Source organism: Cyprinodon variegatus, unplaced genomic scaffold (genome assembly GCF_000732505.1).
Source record: "Cyprinodon variegatus isolate N-32 unplaced genomic scaffold, C_variegatus-1.0 Scaffold938, whole genome shotgun sequence".
Classification (NCBI taxonomy): domain Eukaryota; kingdom Metazoa; phylum Chordata; class Actinopteri; order Cyprinodontiformes; family Cyprinodontidae; genus Cyprinodon; species Cyprinodon variegatus.
The window spans coordinates 217836-219590 of record NW_015151391.1 but is presented as its reverse complement, the minus strand read 5'-3'; positions in this window follow the sequence as shown (position 1 = coordinate 219590).

Genomic DNA, 1755 nt, shown 5'->3' with positions numbered 1-1755 from the left:
GCAAACTAATGAGACCCAACTGTCCCAGTCAACATGTGCTACATTGTTTAGCACATCCTTTGTACTGCTCAATACTATGTGCCATTTTACAAACACTGAACCGTAACACGTAACACATTTAAGGAAACCCAATAAAGAGTAACAAGAAGAGAAAATTAACATGGATTGGCTGAACAGAAGGAACCTTTCAGAGGTCAAACATTCCAGACCCAAAAGTATTAGTTAACTTATGGATTAACTGAAGGAGCACTAAAGGTTTTAAAAGTGCAACAGCAGTCCTTGTGGATACAAGGCCAGGTTGAACCTTGATAATGTTTCAGCAGAACAGCTTCAACGGCGTGGCTTGCAGGACTTGCACTGCATTGATTTAATCTGGAAAACAAAGATGACAATTTGCTAGGGATTAGTGAAGTAAAAATGTTAAAAATATTATCAATTTAATGACAATATAAAGAATAGATTGGACATTAAGGGTAACAAGAGTGGACATGTAATATGTAATATCATTTAAAATTAGCATATATTATTTAAGGGCACTACTTAACCAACCAACACCTATAACAGTCCAGCTTAAGAAAAACAACAGTCATTAAAACATAGCAGTCAATAAACCAGTGACACATACAGGTGAATTGGTCTTTAACCCTATACCAACCACACGATGAAATGCCTATCCTGTTTTGTGGGACTTGCACAGACAAGCTATAGCTTGTGTTATTGCTTTGGCAAACTTTTAAATACCTGCTAAAATTTGTTTAAATGCAGCAATTATCAGTCTTTGCACCAAGCTGTTTTTTTCCTTATACAGGAGATGTTGACATTGGGATGATGATGATTTTAGGTGCGCTGACAAATTAGGTTGGTTACATTTTGCATATCTTTGTGAAACAACCTCAACACACAGCTTTGGATTTGTCCCATTGTCTTTCCCCATCTTAAATTGTAAAAAAAAAGCTCTATATTTTCTTCCAAACAAAGGAGATGGGAAGGTCTTTAGCTCTGGTTTGTTTCTATGCCATGAATGTACCGTTTATCACACTCACTACTCATGTTGCAAGACACAGTTAATAGCTGTTGTGCCATATGCCATGGTCATAATTTTTGGACATTGGGAACCAGAATCCATATTTCATCTTGTCATGATGATGTGGAATCAGCTGAGGAATCTCTGCAACCCCCCACTTTTCAGCCAAGTCCTACAAAGGCCAGTCACATGGCCACCCACAGAGGTGTGACTTCCCACTCCCCTCTGTGTGAGGACAGAACAAAACCACAGAGAAAACCAGATTCTCTCTCTTTGTCTCCTGCGTTCTTTGCCTCCTCTCCCTCGCCCATGAAGCTTGGCTTCGGCCCAGACTGTGGTGGAGAACCAAGGCTCAAAGGGACACAAATCTCCAGAATCACCAAGGATGGGTCATTGTGGGAACCTTTCAGAACCAAACTACTGTAGGACAGACCTTTTGCAACATATTTCTCTGGAGTTTCAGAACTTATAGAGCCAGACAGGAGAGAAGACCTACCCTGTCTTGATGAATGACTGAGACAAAGAGGAACCCTGCTGTGCCCTGACTGCTGCAGCTGGATGAAACTCAAGTTTTCCAACCGGACACGGAAAAAAGGTTTTCAGATCTGGCATTATTAGGGACAGAACAAACAACATGTGTTTACTGATGAATAAAGACAGCGCTAACAGAATGGACTGCATGCTACGCTATGCTACAGGAATATGTGTTGAGCTGTTGCTGAAGTTTGGAC